The sequence below is a fragment of the Carassius auratus genome, chromosome 49 (assembly GCF_003368295.1).
Source record: "Carassius auratus strain Wakin chromosome 49, ASM336829v1, whole genome shotgun sequence".
In the NCBI taxonomy this organism is placed as follows: domain Eukaryota; kingdom Metazoa; phylum Chordata; class Actinopteri; order Cypriniformes; family Cyprinidae; genus Carassius; species Carassius auratus.
The window spans coordinates 3,260,055-3,274,316 of NC_039291.1; the positions used below are offsets into that span (position 1 = coordinate 3,260,055).

A 14,262-nucleotide genomic window follows, 5' to 3' on the forward strand; every position below is an offset into this window, starting at 1 on the left:
GAGGGTGAGTATTTTCAGCAATATATATATATTCCTGTAATATCTGTTCACGAGGCTCTGGGATTATGGACAGGAGAAGCCAGGGGTCCAGGACACATCCATCTGTTAGGACAGGAAACAGATTGCATCCTGAAGCATGTTGTGCACCATCTAATGGCTCTATCAGCCAAGCGTGAGGGACTTTGAATACGCTCATATCAGTGTAGCTCACTCAGGTGCGTTCAGAGATAAACTGATAGATTAGGTGTTATACAGACAATGCATCCTTTCAATTTATGATGTAGTACACAGTTCAGTCCAAAGGCTTGAGATCACTGCTTATATTTTTCTAATTTAATGAAAAAAGTTTTTGATTACAAATTATGAGTATAAAAAAACTGAGTTAAGTAAAGAAAAAAGAAAGACTAAGATACTTCACTCTTTTGGTTTAAAACATTATATATATATATATACTTTCTTTAAACATTAAAAATTTAAAACAATAAATACAATACTATTTTTAAATTCAATTGATTTATTTTCCCATAGCATTTCTTTCTTTAAAATTATGAAAAAACATATTTTCCAAAAAAAATATAAAAAAAAATGTTTATAAATAAACAATAAACAAAAAAATCTAATCCATGTGATCTCAGACCTTTGGACTAATCTGTACATGAATCAGGGGTGACAACAAATCCCCAATTAACTACTAGTGATAGGATTACCTACTACTATTATTAACAGATAATATTACTAAATATGCTAGAAAGCTATGCACTCCAGTCAGGATAAAATAATTTATGTCATAACAAAATTCAGATAAATGGATTATTTGATACATGATTCAATATATTTAAAGATATTTTACAGCAAACAAAAGTATGCATATAATATAATATAATATAATATAATATAATATAATATAATATAATATAATATAATATAATTAATATAATAATCAATTATTATAATTAATGGGAATTGCGAAACTGACCACAGTAACAGTGCACCGTGTAATATGTATACAATTGATGGACTTGTGCTCTGACCAATGAGCGCTCTTGACTAACCAATGGGCACACGAGTAAGCTGTAGACAGTCCCGCCTCCTACAGCAGGTTAGATAGCGCAGCAGTGCTGTGAGTAGAACCGCAGCTCGAGGTCTCCTCACGTTGGATGCCTAGAAAAACCATTCCCGTGAAACAATGAAGCTGAGAAAACACGCCTGTGATCTAAACAGAGCTGATCATCGAGTGTGAGCCGGAGACACGGGGTCAGGGTGCACACCGGAGCACTCGAAGGTAAGATGACAGATATTTATCAGTGTTCATGTCTGATTGTAGCGAATAGAGCTGAAACAATACATGCGAGGCTGATTCTGACTAGAGATATTTATCTTCATAACGACACAAATATAAGAAAGAGAAAAAGTCAGAGGTAAATCAGTGTAATTGTAAAGGGATTGTGTAAAAGGCTGTGGTCAGGCCTCACATTGCCGTGATTTGCTTTCATAAATACAGAAGATGTTGAAGAGTGGCTATTAAACACACGAATCATACACAAACTGCTGTAATGTTTGTCTTCAACAGGCCTTTATGCCATTCACATTCAAACCTCAGAGCACAATACTGCATTATAGGCTCTCTGTTGAAACAAAAGACAGTTTTATTGGATTTTTAATTCTAAATATTCCCTCTCATCACTGTTCACGAGATATGATTATGAAGTTTGATTGTGTTTAGATGGGATTTCCTTATTGGTTTTTGATTTATGATCATGTTGATGTGTTATGCAACAACTGTCAGCAAGTTAATGTCTGATAATGTTGATGTGTGATTGCTCTCTCTCTGGTCTGTATTAAATCCTTCATGTGTGTTCAGTTCTCTCTCTGAACTGTGAGTTATGTGTGAGATTTCTCAGCAAACTCTGAAGTGTCCACACGGATCGAGCACGTCCCACCAAGAAAGATCACTTTAGTGTCTTGTGTGGTTGATCTAAGGTACACTTCACTAAAGGCTCATTAGTTAACATGAACTAAAGAATGAACAATATTTCTACAGTATGTATTCATCTGAATGTTAATTTCAATCACATTATTAAAACCAAAAGTTGTGCTTGGTACCATTAGTTAATGCACTGTAGATTAACAAACATGAACGACTGTATTTTTATGAACTAACATTAACAAAGATTAATACATGTATTGATCATTATACATTTCCTTTATACATATCTAAACTTTTTTAAAATCAAGATTACAGGAGAAGCACAATGATGTTATTAGTTCTTGATTTCTGAAAAAAAAAGAAGAGGAGTTTATGTTAATGTTTTAGATGTGTTAAAACTTCATTTTGATAAAACAAGAATTCATGTCTTGAGTATTTTAGCATCTCTAGTAAACATCTTTATTTAGGAATGGTTAGATGTTTGGAAGGCAAGTATAAGAAAGAGAATCTCTGGTACGAGGTTGGTCTGTCCCATCACACATTATCTGTAATGATGTATGTTAAGAAATAACATTATTTGTGATTTGTATATGGTTTTACATTTGAACACTTTAATTTCAAGCTCAAATATTTAACCAAAGCTATTGATAAAACAAATGTATTTCTTTAAATTATGGGAATCGTACGTTTATTGATAATGGCAAACCAACATTTGGTTCCAACTAGGGTTGGGTATCATTTCGGATTTCAATTTAATTTCAATTTTGCTTATCGATTCCTAGTTTAGATTCCAATAAGATAAAATAAAAATAAGTCAGACATGTATTCTGTCTTTTTACAAAGCATTCTGTTGCAGCTGAAAAATCAGCAGCCTACAAAACACTGCAAGAGGAAATTTTTGCTTTAAGAAAAGATACCACCTCAAAAACAACTAGATTAATATAAATTTAAAATATTAAAGTGTTAAAGACAAGTAAACAGTCTGTAATAAAACAGGAACAAACAAATCAATTATTAGCAAGTCGCAGATTCTTTCCATTCCTCTAAATTAAATAGTTTTGAATCACATTAAGATGTGAACGCAGGAGTCGTGAAGTAGAATCGAAATGCACTTTTCTTATCGAATACCTGGTTCTCGGATATTTGGAACTGGTTCTAAAATGGAACCGGTTTTCGATACCCAACCCTAGTCCCAACTAGTTAGTCACTGAAGATTGAAAGTGTAATGTAGGTTAAATTTGCAACGCTGTTCTTAAATCACGTAGATCATGAGGGATGAGCTATTCTTAGAGATCACTCTTGGCTGATGATGATGACTTCACTTGCATTGATTGAAGTCATATATACAGATCAGAACATCTCAGAGACCATAACACCCTAGAAACCACACTGCGACACGTTAAAAATTCGTACACACCTGGTTGGGCCAGTGAGTCAGCAGCTGATATCCCCTCTCTGTGGTTTCGTGTGTTTGTGGTGGCACTGGGTAAGGCCTGTGTGACTGAGCGTGACATTATCCAAATTACAGGGGTGAGCAATCATAACTACTGTTATTTGATTCTCCACTGTCTTCTTATTGAAGTAACCCTGTATTCAGCGTCTGCGAGACGGCCGAGATACAGTACAGATACAGTACTTTTTTTTTTTGCCTTTTTAGCATGACCTCACAGTTGTGTGTTGAATGTTTTGGGGCCCGGGGCCAGTTGCAGCTGTTGAGTTTCTGTAATTATTGTCACACTGACAGCTCTCTCCACAACCTCTCATTAAGATAAAAGAGAGAGAGAGAGCTAGAGAGCAAACTCGAATGAATGAGCGAGAGACATTTTGTCTGGGGCCCTGGATCCCGCTGAGCTGAGGGGCTCGGGATCAAGGAGAAAGGGTTGGGAAAAAGAGTGAAAGGGGCTATTTATATTTTGCCATTTCCTCCGTGAGGGGAGAGTCACCCCACAGAAATTGGACGATGTATCTGTGGTCTGCGGGGACCCGTCTCTTTTCTTCAGCCCACCGTCCCCTCCCCAAACGTGCCTGTGGAAGCACAGCGGTCTCATTCAGCCTCGACCCCCGTCTCTCAGAGCAGCACCTGCTGTTCAGACGCCTGCAGTGACGTGGCATTGATTATCCGCACGTGTCTGTATTCACTGCTTCTGTCAGTGCATTCGGCCAGAAGCTACTGCAGCATTACACCTCTGGGTCTAAGAGTTCACGGAGACTGTTCTTGGCCTGAAATAAGTTAGTTTTCTTATTTATTTTTATACCAATATTTTTTTTTTTGAGTGCTAAAGACTTTAAATGGTAAATCTTGATGAATATGTTTAAAATAGATGTAATACATTATCTTAGATTTTTATGTAAAATATATATTAAGATTTTTTTTTTATATTCCCCCATCTGTATTCTAAATGCATGTTTTGATCTTGTTGTGAGTCATAACGGATTCATTTGTTTAATTTCCGCTTCATATCGGTGTCACATTTTTACATTTTAACAGTTTACAGATAAACTTAAATCCTCTAAACTTGTGTGAAAACTCTACGCAACCACTGGTTTGCATGATAACTTCATGTTATTTTCTTGTATGTATATCATTTACAACATTATTTATTAGGACTGGAACAATAAATCGATGCATCGCATATCGAGAAATGACAGCGCATCGATTCTGAGATTTTACGAAGACAACGCGATTCTCTTTTGAATCGATTCTGTGCTTTAGAAATAGCCGTATTCTACTGCTTCCAGTTCCTTACACGTGCACCACTTTGAACCTAAAATATTAATTCATAAAGTTTGAATAGGTTGAAGCGAATTCACAGTGGGCTGTGGGATGCAAGATTAATGTAAACACAGCCCACTGTGAATTCGAATTGAAAGTACATTTAAACACTTACATTACTCAGCCAAACGCACAAGCACACTTCTTCGTGAGCATTTGAGTGTGCGGCTAAAGACTAGCTTAGCGCACCATCTGCTGTTAAAATCTAAGCTCAGAATCGATCCACGAATTGCAATGCATTGAATTATTGTCCATATTGCCATTATTTGAACTTGTTTAACAAATATTAGTATTAAAAATGCAACATTAAACAGATGTAGTTCACGTGTAACCAGTTTCTGTTATTTAGTTTGCACCGTAACTCTGCTGGAGTAGTGTTCGGTGGAGAACTGCTATCGTACCGCCGCCTTGTGTTTCACTCTTAGCTGAAACATGCTGTGACTGCCTCCATAACCTGCCCATAAACAAACAATAAACCACTCTGAGGACATATTTTTACGTATAAAGTATTTTTATTCTGTAATCGTTTATTTATATGCAAAGCATCGGGCTTTTCCACGTGACACTCTTTTAGGTGACTCACACCATGTGGCTGTATGATGCTCCATGTAAAATTGAACGATATACAGCACAGTTTTTATAGATAAAATAAAACGTACACAAGTCTGTATTTTACTGAAGTGATGAATCATTTCGATGGTGCCTAGAACTGCGCTCTTCTGAAAAGGATGCAAAATCCTTGCGATAAATAACTCAACCACTGGTTTACGCCTGACCAGGATCTGAGGAGCAGAAAAACTACCCAAACACTGAAAAATTACCCCAAAAATTGCCCAAAAGGCTCAACCCAGCATTTGGGTAGAAAAAATAACCCAGGATTTTTTTTAGTTTATGTGTTTGTTTTTTATTTCGAAGAAGTACTCTACACATAAATTGGTAGGGCCCATGCAATCCATCAGATTTTTTTTTTTTTATTGTTTTACTTTTTTTAAATTCAGTTTTATTTTCTTCAAATTGTGTGTTTTATGTTTTGATTTGTCTGGTTTCCACTTAATGGTTTAAGTCACAAAGTATGTCTAATCAATTGAATTCATATTGCAAAACTATTATAACTTCATAATTTTCTGTGATATTATTATACAGTAAATTCCATTTTTTATGACTGGGTTCTGTGATTCTGTCTGCATTTTCAAAATTATAGAAATCATAGGGCCCTATAATGGGTTAAATACATAAATTCATAAGACACGTTTGTTGCGTTTTCAGCATTATAAATTTTTTTTGGCAAACAGCCACCATCTTTGGTTCGATTTAAAGTAACCACTGTCAACATTTTGAAGAGAATATTACTTGACATGTCTATATAATTAATAGGAATGTAATGATTAACCTTGAGCCGGTTGAAAATCGATTAAAATATGTGACGATTCAAATCGCTTAAGATGATATTCAAATCGCGATTGAATTAGGGTTAGGAGTTTATATGAATGAATGTCTGAGCAAAACTTACTGTCTTTAGAAAAGTTTAGATGGTATTTTCTTTTCAATTTGTCTCTGTGTAATGCATTTTAAAGTTCATAAGTGCAGCGCTGCTTTGTTTACAGCAGAAACCACGGAAATGCTTTAATCGCCACCTGCTGGCAGAGAGTGAATCTGCTGTTTCTGTTTCATGCTCATATTTTTTATGTGTAGTTTCACAAAACAGAATGATGTCCAATTTCATAGGGGTGCTCCTATCAGTATTTTTGAGGCCGATCACAGAAAGCAGTATCTTCTTATAAAAGTCTTCTTTTTATCATGTAGAATTATCTATAGTGATGATCCAATCAAGATTTTTAGACATTTATTCAGGGCCTCAATTTCATTTGTGAAAATTAATTCCTCTCTTAGGTGAGTCTTGGGAGAGTATTTTTTCTTTAATTTTAGGGGTGGAGGGGGGCATTAAAAAAAAATTATTATTTCACTTAAATGTTTGATCATGTACTGTATTTTTTGTTTTTACAATCGTGTAAATGTTGCACAATAGCTTACACAATACAAGCCTGATTTTTGGAGCTGTATGTGAGGTACACGCACACTCTGTTTGCTGTGTGTGTGTGTGTATAGTATGTTGTCTGTATGAAGTGTGTAGTCCATGTGTGGTACAGAAGCAGCATGGATCAGTCTGCAACATTTATCCATTATTTTAGATTTTAAACATTGTCACTTAATGCTTTTTCAACATTGTGATTATTTTTTTTTTACACAGTACAGTAATACAATATATCATCAACTATTCAAAGTTTTTTACTTTTGCATTTACTTTTACAATTATATTAAAACGTTTAAACTTATTTTCTTACATTATCACAAACATTCTAAATTAAAACTTAACTGACAGAAATAGTCAGCTTTACTGCCTTTACTTTTGCATTTAAATCTTAATTAAAAACATTAAAATTGCACAGTTGTTAACCAGAAAAATAAAAATGCATGCCATTCCGAAAAGGTTGCCGACCCTGGTCGACTACTGGTTTAAATGAAGAGATTTATTTTATTTGTTACTTATTTAATTGATGTGGGGCTTGTTTTAAAATTTGATTAAGTTTTGCTATTTACACTTAGCAGACGCTTTTATCCAAAGCAAAGTAACAAATGAAGACAACAGAGGACCAACAAAGGAGCAATAACATAAAAGTACTATTAGTATAGTATTATTATAGTGTTATATTTCAATTTCACAAAGAAACAGAATTTTCTTCAAGCAATGACAAAAAGACACATTTAAATTTATAATTGGTCTTAAATCTCATTTTTTTTAAAATGTGAATCGAATCGTGACTTGAGTGAGTCATTACATCCCTAATAATTAACATCCTAATAATGCATTGGTTTAATGGCTCAGATTTTAAAGTAACTCTGTCGTCCTCTGGAGGACTGAGATTTATTAGAGTCGCAGTAACACAAGAGCGTGTGTTAAGTTTGCACAGTGGTACTGCAGGCTTGATTTGCATTAGTCATTATTTCTGGGCATATATTGCATATAAAGCAAGTGTAAGACACTGAAAAGGTGGAAGTATTGTGTATCATGAAACTGCTGCAATACCCAGATCTGTCCTCATTTACCCAACACGTGTTTCTGTTCTCTGTTTCACTGCAATGCTGTTTTCTTGAGTAAGAAGCAAAGCTCAAGCAAAGACAATGAGACCACAAGGGAGAAAGTCTTATTTGTGTCCACTTTTATATCCCAGAGATTATATATATATGTATATATATATGTATATATGTATATATGTATATGTATATTATGTATATATGTATATGTATATATATGTATATGTATATATATGTATATGTATATATATGTATATATATATATATATATATATATATATATATATATATATATATATATATATATATATATATATATATATATATATATATATATAATTTTTTTTTTTTTTTTTTAACAACAAATTTGAACTTTTTTGTTGAATGGAGGTCAGATTAGTTTTTATAGATGCATATTTGGTACTTTTGAAATGCATTTTATTAATAGATTTTTGTAATTATCATTCGACCCTTGTCTCAGACCCAAATATTCAATTTTAAATGATGAAAATCCATCATTAAAAAAGTTGATCTGCACAGACAGTTTTATGACTGCTCCTAACTTGTTGCACAACTTTCACCAGAACTATCGGTTTCCCTCTAGTTTCACCAAATTTAAGTGCACTTGTTTACTAAGACAAAAGTGTTAAAGAAGAGCTTGAGATGAAATTTGAGACGTGATGTTTGAAGAAAATACGGGGGGAAATCGTTTTAGTTTATTCAACCAATAATTGAATGTAGAAATTATAGTAAAAAAGCAATAAAAGTAAAGAAATTGTGCATTTATTTTAAAAAATGGCACCAAAGAATTTCTATACATTTGAAATTGCTAATGATATGTTGTATTAAAAGAAATGAGAGAGAAGATTGAATTCTTCTGTATGAATCTTGGACTTTGTTCTAGGCAAGTTAAGCTAGTTAGCGTTAAATGTGTATTTTAAATGTTTTTTTACTGAAAGTAAACCGGTTCAAAAGCTCTCTCTAAACTGTTGCCAGAGTTTAGTAACCTACATAGTATTAACAGACCATTTTAATAATGTTTTAAAGAAGAAATAAAGGCGTGGTAATAGAAAATGTGTTTATGGTTATCATGCAATTTTCACTTCTGTATTCAGAGACTGATTTGGTAAGCATCTCATGGCTTATTGTGGTTTGTTTTAAACCACGATAGAGGGGTTCGTTGTGGGATTTCCTTTATGTATTTCAATGTTTCATGGACTTATCTCGAGTTCATCTTAGATGATTTGAAGGCAACGTGAATAGGGTTGGGTATCATTTGAATTTTAACTTTGTTTGAATTTTATTCTTATCAATTCATAGTTTTGTTTCCAATAAGGTAAAAAAGGCAGATATTTATTCTGTGCCTCTTACAGTGCATTCTGTTGCAGCTGAATAACATGAGAAAACATCAGCAGCCTACAGAACTTTTTTCCCCCTGTGATTTTACCAAAAATACAACCGCAAAAACTACTTCTAATAAAATACATTTTAAACATTACATTTTCAAAGACAAGTAAACAGTAAGTAATAAAAGAGAAACAAACAAATCAATTAGCAATAGAACATATAAATGCATCTGAACAAATTTCAGGAACAGAAATTGAAATCAGTTTTTTTTAAACTGCATAGTTTTCATCAATGAAATATAGATTATTATTCCTTTCCTTATTAAAGTTATGAAAGATATTCAGTCAAGCTCGGTGAATGATTTTCTTTTGTTATTTGATTAATATTAGTGACAGGCAGCATATTTATTAACACTGAACGTAAGCAGATCTAAAATATGTTTTCGAGGATATAGTGATGTAATTGTATGCATATTTTTCACGCAAAACAATTATTTCCCCTCTTGCTCTTAAATGGTTTAAAATGAAATTAAAATGCACATGTCTTATCGAAAACCTGGTTCTTGGACATTCAGAACCCAACCCTAAACATGAAATCAAAATTTACCCGATTTACTTTTATAAAACGTTTTAGGTCTTATTGCACACCATTTTTGTCGTTCCAAAGAAAAAAAAGAAATAAACTTAAGTGTGTTTTTCATAATCTTTCATCAGAATGTAATAACATCAACTAGGTTGTAGGGCTGCACACTAAATCGAATTTCTAATCACGATTACAATTAAGAATGCCACAATTACGTAATCGTTCAAATCTGCAATTAATCGTTCAAAGTCCACTTATATTATTCTGCATGCTTAAGATGCATTTTTTCTTTCTATACGTTATCTTAAGGGTTTTTCCATTGTTTTAGTATGACATTTAATACCATTCATATTTGTCAAAAAATTATTTATAATTTGAAGATATCAATCCGATGTATATTTGACATTTGAGACTTAATACTATAGAAAGTTTTTCAATTAGCGTTTGCAGCTTGTTTGTTTTCTTATAAAAATAAGGCATGCAGTTGCATCAAACAATGGTATAAACATCATTCAATGTAAATTGTGATAATCATGATTAATAATCGCAATTATAATTTCAAGGCAAAAATCGACAGTTATGATTTTGGTCATAATCTTGCAGCACTACTAGGTTGCGTGAATTTTAACCATTCAGCACCGAGGGTGTGCCTGGAGGGATGTAGTCCTTCGGGGTCCACTCCAATCCATTCCTGATGGATAAAATGAAGTGGCATTTAAAAATATTTTTTTTTGTCTTTTCAGATTCCCGTTTTACATTTTAAGTATTTCTCATTTACAGGTGCCATTTTATGTTAATTTTCAAGTTTGCGTGTGTTTTTTTTATAGGGTTTTTAACATCACTTGAACTGGTGCGTCACCTGTGTCTGCGGGAGAAGCTGAAATATTTGAGCATTTGACCTTGATCTGTGAAATAGGCCAAGAGAAAAACAGGTGTTCAGTGTGTGAAAAGAGTGTTTTCCACTTAGCCTGCTCACAGGCCTTCTCTGAGACAGGTTTCAGAGCACTAGCACTAATTTGGTTGTTTGCCATTGTGGCAGGTCTTATGGGATTGCGATCTGTTAGAAACACAATGAAACATAAAGCCGCTGTATCCACTTTTCCGGACACAAGATCAGTGTGGTTTACAAATCAGCAGCTTTTGTTTGCAACCGTGAATTCATCCTCATGATGAAGCTGACAGGATATGCTTTTTATTGAACATATCAGTCACAAATAAAATTGTGGAATGTTCTAAAGTGGTGACGGTGCATCGTGTGTAAAGGTGAGCACGTCTTAAGCATCTAAATGTACTAAATGAGAACAACTGGGTCCTTTTTTCGCTTCATGCTCTCTTTTGAGTCAACCGAAAGTCTGTGTTTCATTTAGAGACGTGGTAGTTTGCAGTTTTGCACAGACTATCAAACATGCACATGCATACTAGATAGTTGCGGAAGTAAAACTAAACAACTGAGGATTGCACACCATGTTTAAATCATTTTGAGTACGCTCTCACAGAAGCGCGTGTCTTGTTGTTAGATTAATAAAGACTGAAATAAATGTGTTGTTTGTTCATGTTAGTAATGGAACCTTATTGTAAAGTGTTACCAAAATATCAAACGTTTAATACGATCCAAATGGATGGAATCATTTATAAAAAGCATTAAATAAAATGTGGAGCCTGTGCCCATTATACACTGAAATTTCTGTGAAATCTGTCAACTCCAGCTACCCGATATCTGCCGACTTCTAAAACGTTTAAAGTAGAGCATTCCTGCCTTTAGCCATTAAGTCTGCAAGTGTGATGTTGTCTAATGGTTTGAACTCTGTTCAGTTTGAGTCAGTTCTTGACTGATTTAAGCTAGAACAAGGCTATATGTCAGTAAGCTCAAATCTGACTCTGCAGGAAGGCAGGGGTGTTTTTATGCACTAAATAGTTTCTGTGGTTAAACAGCTATAGGGTTAATTCATTTTATTAGGCCTTGTGGGGAAGCTGGTGGTTAAATTATGATCATGCTGTTACCACATGGTATAATCCATATGGTCTAATTCTTCTGTAATGCCAAAGGGCCTTAAAAGTGACTCCAGCTTGAGATGTAAAAATGGCAAGACTTTATTTTAACTTGTCATTTATTAGTGCTTTTATTGGCGATTGATTCCTGAATATAACTACGTTTTGTGAAGAAAATGTGTGGTTCTTCCCAATGCAGAACTCAATGCTAATGTGGTATGCAGTTTTTGAGTAGAATTTGGAAAATCATCATTGTGATTGCTTTCAAAAGTAAAAGCACACCTGGCCTCAGCAGTCCGTGTGATTGGAGGTAGGCGATCATTCATGTCTCTAGCACAAACGGCGCGGGATGAGTCGGAGTTGCACGCTAAAGTTTAATACTTCTGGTTTGGGGGTTGTTGAAATGTGAATTGCAGTCGCTATTCAAGGACACTGGAAGTCTGTTAACATCTGATCATCATTGGCTTAATTATGGAAAATGTCAACGGAAGCCCTGAGGGAGTTTTCAGGCCAAAGATATTGAGGTCCTTTTGTGAACAGAGCAGTTTTCTTGTATGACTTTTGCTCTAGTCAGTCTCAAGCAGTCGTACCCTTGACAGAGTCCTATATAAGGCCTAATAAATGCATTTTGTGTCTTTCACGGGCATGTGGCCATCCTGTTTAACATCCTTAATTAAGTGGCACCCATTCCCCGGTTTCTGCATAAATGAACAGGCCTGGATTTCTCTAGACCTCATGTCAACATTAGCATCACATAAATGACTACAGGATGATCATGTTTTGTGAGTTCAGCTGTCCTGATATTATATGGCATTTCTCATCGACAGGGGGCATGGGATATCTGAACCTTGGCCTTGATTAAACAAACACACACAGAGCTTTTCTTTAAGATGATGAATTGTTTTTAAACTTGAGTTTTCTAAGGCTGTGCAAGTTGGAGTATAGTATACGTGCTCATGGAAAATGGGTTTTCAGTGACTCTTGAATTAACGGTTCGCCCAAAACATTAAATTTACGTTGTTCCAAATGTACGATTTTCTTTCTTCTGTAGAGCACTAAAAGAGATGTTTAGAAATGTGCTAATGCTGCTCTTTTCCATACAGCAGCTGTCAAGCTCCAAATAGTCACCGTTTCCAAAAAATGTTTATCTAAAAAGTAGCTTGTACATTATTCCAGTGTGTAAGTAAGCAATTTCAGAATTGGGTTTTCTGATCATCATGCGCGTGGTTGCCAGTTGGGGAAGATTGTTCACCTCTGGAAGAAAATGTATATAATTTAAGTTTATTTATTTTTTTGTTTTTAATGGGTGGATTTAAGCTCTTAAAATCTGGCCTCAAACGCGAAAGTTTGGCAAATAGTAAATTAAAATGAAACCTTTTCAGGATTAGAAAAACAGCGGGTAAATATCACAGATGTTTATGCTTAATAAATCAATTTAACACGCAGGCTAAATTTCAGCTTTTCAATTTCTGCTCAAACAGCAGAGCATGGTGCTAGAAAAGCCAAGGTAATGGGTTTGAATCCCTGAGAAGCAAGAACTGATCAAATGTGTTTGAATGTAATGCCAAATGCATAAATATAAATATGTAAAACTTTGCGCAACACACGAGTGTTTGTGGTCACAATAATAAATGAAATCTCAACAACCATGAGCCCACATTTACATGTCAACACCTACAGTTACTTATTCCATATGTGAAAACATTAGCCATGTTTAATCAATTTCCATAGAGCAGTCTTAAAGGTGCCAGAGCAAAACATCCTGGTTTATTCAGAGCGGATTGATCCAGGAAGTAAAAAAGACTTTTGTGTTTATAATAACCATAAATATCTTTATGAATTGACTTCTTTTTAAATATCTCCTGTAGACCACTATGAAGTGTTGACTGGTTGAATGACCATCACATCAGCTCAACTGGTCTGGTTGAAGTTCTGCTCCTCTGCTAGTTCTTCAGTGTGTGTGTGTGTGTGTGATGTGTCAGAGGAAGTGAGGCAGTGCTGGAGGGGAAAACACACGGACTGCATTCCAGCAGGCACCAGAGTCTGTGATTTGAGCTCTCTGTCAGAGGCATTCGGTTTCAGCGCTGGGCCTGGTTTACAGCTACTGCTCAGACCGGCCACTTCTACCTCATAAACCAGCACTTCAAATCTGCTGGGTCAGTATATAGTCATGGATTCTAATGTTTCATGATGGAATCTGTATTTTGGTACAGACTCTCTTCAAACTATTCAGCACCATCAGTCTCATCTTCTGCACACTTGAGGATCATATTACTGCTGATTCATTGAATCATTGAATCCATGAGCTGCTGGCTGAAGAATCTCTGCAGCGGGAGTAGTTGCAAATTCATGGAGAAGTCGGTGCAGTTTGTGAAAAGGATAATTTTTTTCAGTAATAATCAGCCCAAAAGAATGATTAATTCACAACTCTGACATTGCTCTCTCTTTATTTTGAACTGGTAAAAAAACCCAAATAGGAACCGTTTTTATGAAATATAGTAAAATAATATTGTGGATATATTGTGCTTAGTTATGCAGTAAAGTAAGTTTG

General features: G+C 34.7%; 1 protein-coding gene across 1 annotated transcript in view; it reads left to right on the forward strand.

Annotated features, from left to right (window-relative positions):
• Positions 1-1,104: 1,104 nt before the first annotated feature.
• LOC113066048 (cytoplasmic protein NCK1-like) overlaps positions 1,105-14,262 on the forward strand; it is a 42,902-nt gene continuing 29,744 nt past the window's right edge. The window contains exon 1 of the mRNA XM_026237639.1: positions 1,105-1,282. The gene's annotated coding sequence lies outside the window, so the exon portion shown is untranslated. The remainder of the gene's footprint in view (positions 1,283-14,262) is intronic.